This window comes from Physeter macrocephalus, chromosome 13, assembly GCF_002837175.3.
Source record: "Physeter macrocephalus isolate SW-GA chromosome 13, ASM283717v5, whole genome shotgun sequence".
Taxonomy (NCBI): Eukaryota; Metazoa; Chordata; class Mammalia; order Artiodactyla; family Physeteridae; genus Physeter; species Physeter macrocephalus.
The window spans coordinates 71,282,478-71,295,497 of NC_041226.1; the positions used below are offsets into that span (position 1 = coordinate 71,282,478).

General features: G+C 44.4%; 1 protein-coding gene and 1 long non-coding RNA gene across 4 annotated transcripts in view; both read right to left on the minus strand.

Moving 5' to 3' along the window:
* Positions 1-1,355, minus strand: part of LOC129392696 (uncharacterized) — a 95,295-nt gene extending 93,940 nt beyond the window's left edge. For all 3 annotated transcript variants that reach the window (XR_008619080.1, XR_008619081.1, XR_008619079.1), the window contains exon 1: positions 1,195-1,355. This is a non-coding gene — a long non-coding RNA (uncharacterized lncRNA). The remainder of the gene's footprint in view (positions 1-1,194) is intronic.
* GGACT (gamma-glutamylamine cyclotransferase) overlaps positions 1-2,066 on the minus strand; it is a 47,268-nt gene extending 45,202 nt beyond the window's left edge. Inside the window, 1 exon segment of the mRNA XM_055089708.1 lies at positions 2,052-2,066. The gene's annotated coding sequence lies outside the window, so the exon portion shown is untranslated.
* Between the last annotated feature and the right edge of the window lie 10,954 nt (positions 2,067-13,020).

Genomic DNA, 13,020 nt, shown 5'->3' on the forward strand with positions numbered 1-13,020 from the left:
TGTCTTTATTCCCATCTTACCCCTAGGTTCTTCATGACCTTTTTTTTTTCTTAGATTCCATATATATGTGTTAGCATACAGTATTTGTTTTTCTCTTTCTGATTACTTCACTCTGTATGACAGAGTCTAGGTCCATCCACCTCACTACAAATAACTCAATTTTGTTTCTTTTTATGGCTGAGTAATATTCCATTGTATATATGTGCCACATCTTCTTTATCCATTCATCTGTCGATGGACACTTAGGTTGCTTCCATGTCCTGGCTATTGTAAATAGTGCTGCAATGAACATTGTGGTACATGACTCTTTTTGAATTATGGTTTTCTCAGGGTATATGCCCAGTAGTGGGACTGCTGGGTCGTATGGTAGTTCCATTTGTAGTTTTTTAAGGAACCTCCATACTCTTCTCCATAGTGGCTGTATCAATTTACATTCGCACCAAAAGTGCAGGAGGGTTCCCGTTTCTCCACACCCTTAGAGTCAGTTTAGTTTTTAATACAGGATTTCTCCCTGGGACATTGAGCAAAATTAACAACCTGCTTTGAGAAGACGTGGCCACAAGTCTCATTTTCTTATCCGTTCAATATTAACAGTCAGCCTGGAGTCAGAAAGGTGTGTTCAAAACACCGTGCACCTATTTAGGGTTTCCAGTGCAGCTGCAGTGCTCTCTTTGGCCAACAGAGTGAAAGCTCAATAACCATAGTTCATAATCAAGGCAGTAACAGAAATTTCTCCAAAAACTCAGCTGTGTCACTAACGGCTCCAAAGAAACCTGAGCTCAGAAACTGACAAACGCCAGAAGTTGTTTTTTTTTCTTTTGCAGCTTCTGGTCTCCCCGCAAACAAGAATCTCCAGTTAAAAACAGAATTCCTTTAAAGCGTCAGCCTCATTATACTGCGAGATCCTTTTAAAACTACCTTCTAAATGGTCATCGCTTCTTCCTTACTGGGAAGGGGCAGCGTGCACACCTGCAGGCAGTTCCCAACTCCTCCTGCCCCCCGTCGCTCTGGCGGTGGCGTCCGCCTCGCGCTGCGCGGAGCAACGTGTGGACGCGCGTAGCGGCCGCGTGTCCCCTCCCTTCCAGCTGGTCCCGCAGGCGCCCGCGTCCCTTCACGGCCCAGGCTCTGCCCCCGCCCCTCGGCCCCCCCGCCGTCCCTCCCCGCTCCATCCCCCACCCTCCCTCCCCGACTCACGCTGGCCCCGGACTCCGCCCTGGCGCGACGCGCCGGCAGCAACACCCCGAGTCCACGGGGGCTCTAGGGCACCCTCGCGGCGGGGGCGGGGACAGGGGCCCCGGCTCGGCCCGAGCCCAGCGCCTCACCTTCCTCTGAGCGCGGCGCCGTCGGGTAGAGCGGGCTCGGGTGGCGGAGCGGAAATCCTGGCCGAGGCTGGCGCGGCCGCCCCGGGAGGCCGCCCCCGGCGGCGCCCCCTGGAGGAGGGACCGTGTACCTGCCTGCGCGGGCTGCGCGCACACCTGGGCACGCGCCGGGAGCCAGACGGGCGCACACGCTCTAACGCGTCCCACCGGGGCGTCCAGGGTCAGCCTGAGTGCATGTTGGACCCCGATACACGTGGGGACACACCACGTCAGATATACACACACACACTCCCATGCTTAGAAATGAGCCACCACCTGGGGATGCATCCTGTAGGGCAGATGCACAAGGTGATGACCGAGGCCTCACACCCCAGCATCCACTCTCAGCGCTGATACTATACTGGATACAGATAATCATATGGTCTTGATACTGCCACTTATTGACCAATTCTCCATTTTCAGTTAAAACTGGGGTTGTAGGGGACGATGGAAGTAATGACTTACCGTCTGTTCCTGGATCCTAGGACTGAATTTGAGCCCCAGAAGTTAGAGGAGTGAAGACTAAAAGCTGAAGGAGAATTTTTTCTAGAGACTGTGTTCATTCTGGGCTTAAGCAATGCTACTTTGGGGACCCAGATGAGAAGAATGGCAGAGAGAGAGAGAAGGGGCCCCTTCAGCTCCTCCCCACCACAGGTACTAGTCGTTGGAGTAGCAATAATCCCCCTTACTCACCGTCTGCCTTTCCACTCTCTCAGGTATGTGGGCTGGATCCACGTGGTTTTTACAACCTGGTTTCTATTCAGACATTTCCAGTAATGCTGATGTGGTTGTGTTTTGAGCAGATTTTCCTAAAGAAATCTAAAAGATGAGATTCATAAGCCATAATTTTCACAGAGTTCTTTCTTGCTTGGGGAAGCTCATGATTAAATTTAAATATATTAAAAATCTTGTCTGGTGTATATTTCTAACATACTTTTTTTTTTTTTTTTGTGGTACGCGGGCCTCTCACTGCTGTGGCCTCTCCCGTTGCGGAACACAGGCTCCGGACGTGCAGGCTCAGCGGCCACGGCTCACGGGCCCAGCCGCTCCGCGGCATGTGGGATCCTCCCGACCGGGGCACGAACCCGTGTCCCCTGCATCGGCAGGCGGACTCTCAACCACTGCGCCACCAGGGAAGCCCTCTAACATACTATTTTTAAAGAGTAGCAGTAGCATCTTAATTTTTTTTCAAAAGGCAGAATGGTTCCATTTTATTTATTTATTCTTTTTCTTTGAGGGAGGAAGATCATGTCAGCAAAAGAAAGTGTGAGGAAAATACATGAATAAATAATTCTTCCAATAAAGGAAAATTAAAGATGGTAACAAAGTGAGTGTTAAAGTGCATTTAGTGCCAGATAAGGCTGGGAGAATCTGATCCAACATAGATTAGGCTCTGTGGGAGGAGATCTTCAGTTTAACTGTCAAAAAATAACCCATAGACAAATAAAGTAGTAATGTTCAAAATGTGGTCCCAGATGGGCTGCATTAGCAGCACCTGTAAATTTAGAAATGCGAACTCACAGGCCATACCCCAGACCTTCTGAATAAGCAACTCTGGGGGGTGGGCCCAGTGAAACAAATACACTTTAACAAGTACTTCCTTTTTTTTTTATATAATGGTAATTTATTTTTTCCCAGTTTTATTGAGATATAATGGACTTAGAGTGCTGTATAAGTTTAAGGTGTACAGCATAATGATTTGACATATATATCATGAAATGATTATCACAATAAGGTTAGTGAACATCCATCATCTTATATAGATACAATTAAATAGAAAAAAATTTTTTGTGTGATGAGAACTCTTAGGATTTACTTTCTTAACAACTTTCATATATAGCATACAGCAGTGTTAATTATATTTATCATGTTGTCCATTACATCCCTAGTACTTATCTTACAACCTGAAGTTTGCAGTACCTTTTAACTGCTTTCATCCAATCGCCCCACCTTCTTTGTTTGTATGTTCTTTTGTTTGTTTTTGAAGTGTAATTGACCTACAACACTGGGTTAGAAAAAAAGTCACAGTTTCTCAAGGAAACTGATTGGGCAGTGTAGATAAGTCTTGGCTTCAGTTTAGGTTTGGTGGGTTACACAGGAGCCCTTAGCAAGCCAACTACTCTGGTGGGTTTTAGGAACTGAGTTGACTCATGGAGGCTGTCACTTACATGCAAATGGTATAGATGAGTCCCTCACCGAAAAGGTTTCAGCCCACCATCAGCTGTTTTTCTGGTCTGTTGCTCTGCAGTCCACAGTCTCCCATACCCTCCAGGCTCAAGGTCAAGCAGCTGGCAAAATGCTATGCCCGGGTTTAAAGCTCAGGCACAAACATTTCCTTTATCAACTCAAAGGATTTAGACTAACAAATTGTCTTTCAGTGGAATTATCCAGTTTGGCCATTTTTGTTTTCTAAATACCAGCAGGTAATTGCCAAGCTGTGTTTTCTAGACTTTGGTGTTAGATGCCTAATTTATATTTGACTGAATGCACTGCTACTTAGTATTATGCAAAAAAAGTCAACCTCATCTCCTTGTTACCCCTCCCACATGTCTCCAGAATTGCAAGGACCACACAAGAGATGGAAAAATGTCTTCTGCATCTCTTGAAAAGATGCTTATAATGTGAAATAAGCAACAGAACCAGGGTGCTATATACAGAGCTTCAAGGCTAACTGGATAACACTATAAAATCTACTGAAATATTATCAAATTATTCTAGTAAATTATTACAAATAATCATCTTTGGCCCTAAATAACCTGCAAACTAAATCCAGCCCACCACTTGTTTTTGTAAGCTAAGAATGAGTTTTACATTTTTAAGTGCTTGAAAAAAATCCAAAGAAGAAATAAAACTTCATGACACATGAAAATTATGAGATTCAGATTTCAGTGTCTATAAAGTTTTACTGAAAATACAGTCATGCTGACTCATTTATGGGTTGTCTATGGCTTTTTTTTTTAATAAACGACAACCTTTTCTTTTTTAAAAATAATTAATTAATTAATTTACTTATTTTGGGTTGTGTTGCGTCTTCATTGCTGCACGCAGGCTTTCTCTAGTTGCAGTGAGCGTGGGCTACTCTTCGTCACGGTGCGTGGGCTTCTCACTGCGGTTGGCTTCTCCTGTTGCGAGGCACGGGCTCTAGGCACGCGGGCTCAGCAGTTGTGGCTCGCGGGCTCTAGAGTGCAGGCTCAGTAGTTGTGGCATGCGGGCTTCAGTAGTTGTGGCTCGCGGGCTCTAGAGCGCAGGCTCAGTAGTTGTGGCGCACGGGCTTAGTTGCTCCGCGGCAAGTGGGATCTTCCCGGACCAGGGCCCGAACCTGTGTCCCCTGAATTGGCAGGCAGATTCTTAACCACTGCGCCACCAGGGAAGTCCCTCTATGGCTGCTTTTTTGTGATAGCAGCAGAGCTGAGTAGCCGCCACTGAGACAAGGTGGCCCGACAAGGTGGCCCGCAAAGCCTAAAATATTTTCTCTCTGCCCTTTTACAGAAAAAGTTTGTCTACGCTGCTCCATAGTCTTTTGCTCCAGCCACCATTATAATCCCTGCCTCTTCGTTCTGTGATAGTTGATTTATGACTGCCTCCCTCCTGGACTAAGTTCCATGAGGTCAGACCTGTCTCCTTTGGATGTTTCCAGTACTTCCCACCATGGTACCCAGAGTAGGTATTCAATAATATTTATTTCATTGAACTTTATTTTTTGATCATTTCCCCTAGGTAAATCAATATGAACTTGACAAAAAATCAACATAGGATCCATTAATCAGGATAATTTAGAAAATTTGTATGTAACAAAGTAGAATAAAAAAATTCTGCAAATAATGGGATTCCTTGCTTCCATTTTCTAAACCAGGTTCTAAAAATTTGTGGTTAAATTTGAAAGTAGCAGAGTTGTTTTTTCCTTGTCATTCTGTTGAGTTATTTTACTTAGTACAACAGGTCTCATTGCTAAACCATTTCCACTGCAAAGAAATTAATGAGAGGAGAAAACCAACCTCATGAAACTAAGTTCATTCACGTTCAATGCAATACTGGTATTTCTGGAATTATTGTTTTAAAGATGATGTGCGCTGCTGTCAGATATTTTAAAATAAGGCATTGACCTTTTCTCCACAAAAGATAGGCAATATCTTGTCTAAAAAGGTGACGGAATTTTCCAAGCAATTGCGGTTCAGATGGTTTATACTCTTCTTGCCTACCTTCTGTAATTTTTGTTATAACAAGCAAACACCAGAGTAAAGCACTATATGAGATTGTTTTGGTGAATAAATCCCTTATCACAAATAGGACGATAACTGACAAGAAGTCCCAGAAGAAAGTAATCTGACCAACCAGACATGCCATCCACCATGGAGGAAGCTAATTACATTGCAAAGAGGCCACAAACCAATCTCTAACCCTGTAACATTGCTGCCATTGTTCTGCTTAAAGCCAGAATCAAGTTATTTGGTCCTGCTCTCCAAACAGTTACTTTTTAAAGGAAATAATGGTTGCCTGGTGCCTGGCAATGTGGACATTACAAGGGGAAATGTGGCTTGATTCCCTTGAGCCGTCGATGCAGGAAATGAACACATACTGAGTGCTCCTATGTGCCTGGTACGGTATGACTCTTTCCTCACATTACCCTCTGAACCTCAGCATGAAGCAGATATTATCATTCCTGGTCTACATATGAATTGGCTCCATGAGGTTCAATAACCCACTCAAAGACATGCTGCCAGGAAATAAGAGTGTCCATATCCAGCTGAACCTGAAACTCATGCTCTTTAACATAAGGGCTAAAACAAGGTAGCTGGGTCACATGTGCTGAAATGTGTGTCATCTGCACTAATAATTCTATTTTGGAACCTCTTTGTTCAAAGCGCTAGTTCCAATGGATAATGCTGTACGTATGGTTCTACCCATGAAGAGCTTTCACATACATGATCCCATTTGATCCATATACCCCTGCACTGCGCAATAAAGGCCACGTAGAGAATTTCCTCCACTTTACAGATGAGGTAAAGAGGTTGGATGGCGTGACCAAGGTCATACGATTAACTGTGCCCTGTCTTAGCCCAATCAAACATCTCCAGTACAAAACCATCACTGGACAAAGTCAGATTTATTGGCTCGTTGCCATGGGGGAGACCACACACCCACGGAGCCCTGAGATGCCTCACCAAACAAAGATGCAGTTAGGAGGTTTGCGGGGAGGGGTGGAGGAATTTAAAGGTAATAGTGTTTTTACAGGCTGAAGGCAAAAGAGGGATGCGCGCCAAAGGTCAGTATCAGGTCTGGACAGCAGAACAGACCCAGGGGCTTACGTACTTAGAGACTAAAAGTTTTGATAGATGTGAACGGGTGTATCCAGAAATGCTTTAAATGAAGTTCTGCACGTGGGTTGGAAACTGAGGCTGCTTGTCATGTCAAAGTGACTTGGACCCTCCACGTGGAGCAGGATGTTTCATTCTTCCTGATGATTTCAAACGGCAACATTTCTGATAGTGCTCTTCCAGAAGGTTTCTCCAAGAGTAATAAAGCAGCAGTCACCCTTAGAAGTGGGTTCCTTGACACATTACAACTTCAGTGTGTCTACGGGAGAAATGTGGTTTCCTGTTCACTTCCCAGCTGCCTTAATCTGTGCTATGTCAGCCTGATGAATGGCAGAGCAGAATTGGACTTTTGTCAGTCTGAGGGACTTTTTGCCTTACCAGAATATATCAGGACTAGAAAGCTTCACAATATTTTATTTCCACAAGAGTGCTGGAATTTCAAATATTCTTGCATTACACAACAGATTTTTTTTTAATGCAGGTTTATATAAGCACCCAAAGAAGGTCACTTTGCAAATTTTTATAGTGGACTTCTGTACAAGATGTAGTTTTTTTGTTTTTTGTTTTTAAAAAGGTTAAGCAACGGGCTTCCCTGGTGGCGCAGTGGTTGCGCGTCCGCCTGCCGATGCAGGGGAACCGGGTTCGCGCCCTGGTCTGGGAGGATCCGACATGCCGCGGAGCGGCTGGGCCCGTGAGCCATGGCCGCTGGGCCTGCGCGTCCGGAGCCTGTGCCCCGCAACGGGAGGGGCCACAACAGAGGGAGGCCCGCATACCAAAAAAAAATAAAATAAATAAAAAAATAAATAAAAAGGTTAAGCATCTAAGGATATTTGAAGAACACTGGTTTAGTCCAACCCTCTCATTTCATGGAGGAGAAATTAACAGCAAAAGCAACCACCACCACCATGATTTTTATTAGAAGCAACTGAGGCATGCAGTAATTAGGTGACTCATTCCAGGGTCCTGGTAACTAATGACAGGATTGGAAGTGTCTGTATCTAATTGAATTGTCGAAGCTTAAAAAAATGACTTATGGCAGTGAAGCTGGCCCTAGGGTAGATCTCACACTCCTGGTCTCTGTTCTTTCCACCTTATCACCTTGCTTGCTGATGTCTGCAGATTCCTAGACCAAGTACTGTAAAAGCTGTCATCCATATACATTATCAGAAAGTTCTAGAAATGCGCAGTTTTGAAAATTTTCAAGACACATCTCAAGTCTATTCAGCAAAATTAATGCTATTGAAACGTAACTGCTGAAACAGAACTGTTTTTAAATGATGGATAAAACTGCAATTTAAATCTACAGGGAAAACGTTTTCTCAAACACAAGTAGGAAGCAGAAAGCGTCATTGGCCCTGGAAAAATACCACATATTTAAAAACAAAATGATTAGAAATGCAGGACACTCAAGGCAGTTTTGATAAACAGTGTAACAGGTTTAAAGTACTTGTATTGATAGAACTAATCAGACTTAGAACACAAGTGATAAAAATATAAACCTGAGATTGTTTCTGGGTCATTTAATTACAGGATTAAAAACCTCAAGAAAAGTGAGGGTTATTCCTCCTTCAATTATTTATTGAATAGTATTATGTGCCAAGCATGGGTCTAGGGCTTTACACACCTTTTCTCATTTAAACTTTCCAGTAAGTCTGTGAAAAAGGTAGTATTATCCCCCATTCTACAGATGAGGTTCTGAGCTGCTAAAAGACTAAGTTACTTGCTCTACTGGATTCCTAGGGGGGCCAGGCGTGGCCACAAACTGGGTGGCTTTAATAACAGAAATGTTGCTCTGGAGGCCAGGGGTCTGCAGTCAGGGTGTTGGCAGGGCCACCCACCCTCCTTCGAAGGCTCTAGGGGATCCTTCCCTGCCTCTTCCAGCTTCTGGTGGCTCCTGGCGTTCCTTGGCTTGTGGCTGCATCGCTCCAATCGCTGTCTCCACCTTCTCATGGCCTCCTTTTCTCTGTGTGCCTCTATGTATCCCCTCCTCTTTTTAGAAAACACCAATCATTGGTTTCGGGCCCACCCGAAATCCAGGATGGTTTCCTCTCAAGATCCTTAACTAATTAGATCTGTAAGACCTGATTTCCAAATACAGTAACATTCTTAAGTTCTGGGTGGACACGAATTTGGGGGGGCGGGCATTATCCAACCCACTACACTTGCCTAAGGTCTGGTAAATGGAGGAAGAACGAGGCTCCAACCTGGGTGTAACGCAGATTTTCCTTTCACATTCAAGCTTCATGCCCCCCAAATGCCAGTTATTTCCAGACGACCACCAAGAGAGTCACACAGCATACAGAGTTTCGTGAGGAGTTAAAGGCATGCTTCAGGAAAGAGTCTGCCTTGCACACTTGTAGTTCGGCCAACAATCTGAGCAATGGCGCCTCCCGAGTTCTGTTCACTCAGCATGACTCTGGAGACACAGGCTCCCCAGGGTCTCTCCCGCCTACTGGGCAGTGACTACATTTGGCTATACCTGAGTTTCCCACATGGTGTCTCCTTTCCACCAATGCGCCCCATCACAGCTTTATTACGAACCCATCCATGGCTCTCTTGGAGAAAGATTTCTCTGTGACGTCGCACAGGTTCCTTGCTTTAGGAAAAAAAAATCATTTCAAATAATGCAGCGATTTACAAAGGAGAAGGTGAAGAGTCTCTCTCCTCCTTACTTCTTCTTGCTCAGAAAGAGCTCATGTTAAGATCAATATAAACTGTAATTCCTGTACATTTCAAGAAAAGAGATTGGAATATGAGAGAAGAACAAGGGAAAAACCTTAAGATGTGACAGCGTTCTCTCGGCTCCCGTCTCCTCCATTGTATTTTCTTGTCTCCTTCATCCCAACCAAACTGTCCCACACGGGGCCTGTGTTTCTCTTCCTTTGAACTAGAAACCAGCTTCTGATTTTCATTTTGTGAGGAACATTATCTGAAAAGAGGCCATAGCCAAATTAATATCTTCTTGGTAGAATTTTAAAGGCACGAGAGATTAAGACAAGACTCTGTGTGATTTTAAAATGAGGCTGTAGTATTCTATAATTATATTTGGTATTTATTTATTTATTTTTTTTTTGCGGTACGCGGGCCTCTCACTGTTGTGGCCTCTCCCACTGCGGAGCACAGGCTCTGGACGCGTAGGCTCAGTAGTTGTGGCACACGGGCCTAGCTGCTCCGCAGCATGTGGGATCCTCCCGGACCGGGGCACGAACCTGTGTCCCCTGCATTGGCAGGCGGACTCTCAGCCACTGCGCCACCAGGGAAGCCCATATTTGGTATTTATTAATGAATATTTCAAGTAACATGAAATGTCTCACTTTACTGAAAATCAGGGTTACTCAACACTTAGGATCCTTCTATTTGGGTCAACATGGCAAGAACATCCCAGATTCCCCTTGTCTTTATTCAATACAGTTGACTCTTCAATGGAGTTTATGTCTCAATATAACTTATTTCTGCCGGATGCCTGGTGAAGTTTTTACCATAAATATGAGGCCCAAAGAAGAAGGTAGAGGCAATTGAACCAATATCTGTTCCTATGAAATAGAAAAGTCAACTTGATTTGATGTTTCACTGCCTCCAGGAAAAAAGAGATTCACCAACTAATGGAGAACTTTGAACACAGGAGAAGGAAAGAAATGTCCTGACAACCTGTGACCCTGGCATAGCTGCAAATATAAAGATGTGAATGAGTCACGGGGGGCCTGCTGACTCCCCAGGAGTCCCCTGGAAATGGGGGCTGGCAACAATGCTCAGTCCCCGAGTCTACACCGGCGTGCCCAACCCGGGCACACAACAAGGGTGAGATAACATGGATGGCAAGCTCCGCGGGGCAGGAATCATCTGTTATCATTTTTCATCATATCCCCAGCAGCTAGTACACTGCCATTGCACAGTTTGTGCCCAACGGGATATTTTGAAAAGGGTAATAGCATAAAAGTAGTACAAGGGATCCTTGGGATGGGACTGTTCTGTATCTTGACTGTGATGACCTCACAAATCTACATGTGACAAAATCGCAGATTCTGTCCCTTCCACTAAAAAGCTCTTCACTGATCTTTCATCTAATAATCTTACTCACTGCTGATCTTTGCCTGAATCAATTAATTCATTGGAGACCAAAAAAAGGGATGATTTTCTAATTGCCATTCTTTCAACATTTATTGGCTTTAATTAGTCTACAGAGAAGACTATTTTCCCTCATCAGCTATGGCTATTTGGTAACCATGTAATTGTGATAGGCATACTGTATCCAGTCTTCAGAAGGGCATCTGACTAGTCCACTTAGGGAAGCCTTAGGGACAAAGATGAGAAGACCAATATGTCCACATCTGTCCCCATCTAGACCTTGTAATACACAGGGGCTTTATTTTCTCTTTGCTAGGGTCAGATTCCACTTGATTTTGGGTCCCATCCCTTCCTTTCTTCTCAAGGACCTCATTCCCTCTCTAGTTTATAGCCAGCCTCTCCCTCTCAATGGCACTGATCTGGATGATGAAATGATGGGTCTCATCCCCTTACCGACCCACCTCCTATCCATCACCAGTTGATTCCTATGTATTTCTCAGGTCAGTCCACATTTCATCAACTTGACTGCCTCTTGTCTACACCAAGCCACCTTCATCTCTACCCTGGATACGTGCAATGGTCTCTTTACTGATCTGCTCACGTCTTCTTTGCCTCCCTCCAACTCCTTCCCCACCAACAGCCAAAGTGGTCTTTTCAAAACATAGATCTGATAATTTCCTTCGTTTTGAATCCTCCCATGGTATAAGATAAAGACCGCGTGGTCTGCAAACCCTGGCATAGTCTGGACCTCGTCACCTTTACCAACTCCATCAAGCACCCCTCTCCCTTGGACTTTGTTCACCAAGTACTTTAGCTTTCTCACCACAGGCCCTTTGCATATGCTGTTTCTTCTTTGTGTGCAGTCCAGGTTTTCTCAACATCAGCACTCCTGGCATTTGGGGCCAGATCATTCTTTTTTGTGGGGGGTTGTCCTGTGCTTTGTAAGGTGTACAGTAGCATCTTCCCACCCCCATCAGTTTTGACAGCCAAAAACATCTGCAGGCATTGCCAACTGTCCCCTGGGGGTCAAAATCTCCCCTGTCGAGGACCACTGGCCTAGAGTGATCTTCTTCTCTGCTTATCCAATCTCAGTTCAGAAGTCACCTTCTCAGGGAACCCTTTCCTGACTCTTCAGGCTAGACCCAGTCTCCCGCTTCAGTTATTAATTACATGACTGACAATTACTTTTTCTCACTGCACTGTCTGCTGCATGAGGGCCAGGGGCCATGTCTACTTCCCTCATCACTGTATTCCCAGTGCCTGGGAGAGTATCTGCCACTTAATATTTGTTGAATGAGGGAATGAATGCATTTAAGGTCAAACCTGTCTGCTGCAAAATCTACACCTTCCTCCAAAAGTCTAGTCTATCATTTATTGCGGCAAGTACTGAGCCAAGTACCTCATTACTGAGAAGGCGGTCTTATGTCTTATCATGTCCATTTTACAGATGGGAAACTGGAACTTATGCAATACTAAATGACCTGCCTATGACATCAGAGCACTAGAGCCAAGACCCAAATCTATGTTTTCTCACCCCAAAAGTCCAAGCTGATAGGTGTGAATGTGAACACAGACGTCCAGGGCTTTGCTGTGGGGCTTGGTCTTCTATTCTGTATGATATTTAAACTCAATAATTTGAAATAAAATATAAAGACCATGCTTAAGAAATGTGATAGAATCAGAACCCCAAAGAGCCCTGTGAAGGCACAGTAGGCTACATCTATAGGGTGGAATTTTTAAGAAATGTAAGAGTGCATCTAAACAGGGAAGAAATGTAGCAGATAAACAAACAAAAAATAACCCCAAACCACATTCCAGGGTTTCGTGATGTTCGCTATCAGGGAGGTGAAGGAGGATGATTCTGACTCTCAGATTTCCCAAAATGGCAACAATCCCTGTTTGTTCTGACACCCCACCCCAAACCCAATCCCCTACTGAGATTAGCAACAAAAACAAAGTTTAGAAAAAAATACCAAATCAGAGGGGAACTGGGAGAGAGATTTCCACTTCAATCTTGTTAGAAAGGAAACCCAAGAAATAAATTACAGGGTGGCTGCCTTAAGATGGAAAAAAGAAGGAAGAAAAGAGGAACAGCATGGCGCACTTCCAAAAATCGGCCGAGATAAAAGACTCCCTGAACTATCAGTCAAATGAATGACTGTTTTCTCTGGACAGAGGGCAGCTGATCTGGAAATCCTGAGATGGAGCAGTGAAAGCTAAGGGGATTCGTTCTGTAGGCAGGGGTCCCAGATTTGCATGTCTTTTTTTTTTTTTTTTTTTTT